A 440-nucleotide genomic window follows, 5' to 3' on the forward strand; every position below is an offset into this window, starting at 1 on the left:
CCACCTGCCTCTTCTGCCGGCGCGGGAAAGGCAGCAGGGGACACACAGCATGTCACCAGCAGCCCTGTCTGCCCCATCAGCCCCAGCCCATTCACCAGTGAGCTGGAATTTTGACAGTGGCAAGAGGAGCAACAGCTGCCAGATGAAACATTTACAAGCAAGCGGTTTGAGAGGATAAATATTTAAATGTGCAGAAAAGGGAGCTGTTGAAAGAGGAGCTTAGTAATCACCACCGACAGAATGAAAACGGGACTGACAGCGGCTGGGTGATGGGGCAGATAGGACAGGGGGTTGCTCAGGTAATCCAGCTGCAAGGGCTGGCAAGCACGTGGCCGCTCTGGGAGTGGGGCTGGGGTCCCACACGCAGGTCAGCCCCACGACGGCTGTGGTTGTGCCAACCACCCATCTGATGGGGCAGCGGTGCCCGCCCCGCCCGGGGG

At 59.3% G+C, this 440-nt stretch overlaps 1 protein-coding gene across 1 annotated transcript in view; it reads right to left on the reverse strand.

The window, feature by feature from the left end:
• Positions 1-440, reverse strand: part of SARDH (sarcosine dehydrogenase) — a gene marked incomplete at its 5' end in the record, with an annotated part of 24946 nt that overhangs the window by 15830 nt on the left and 8676 nt on the right. The window lies entirely within an intron of this gene.

Source organism: Buceros rhinoceros, unplaced genomic scaffold (assembly GCF_000710305.1).
Source record: "Buceros rhinoceros silvestris isolate BGI_N320 unplaced genomic scaffold, ASM71030v1 scaffold1417, whole genome shotgun sequence".
Lineage (NCBI taxonomy): Eukaryota > Metazoa > Chordata > Aves > Bucerotiformes > Bucerotidae > Buceros > Buceros rhinoceros.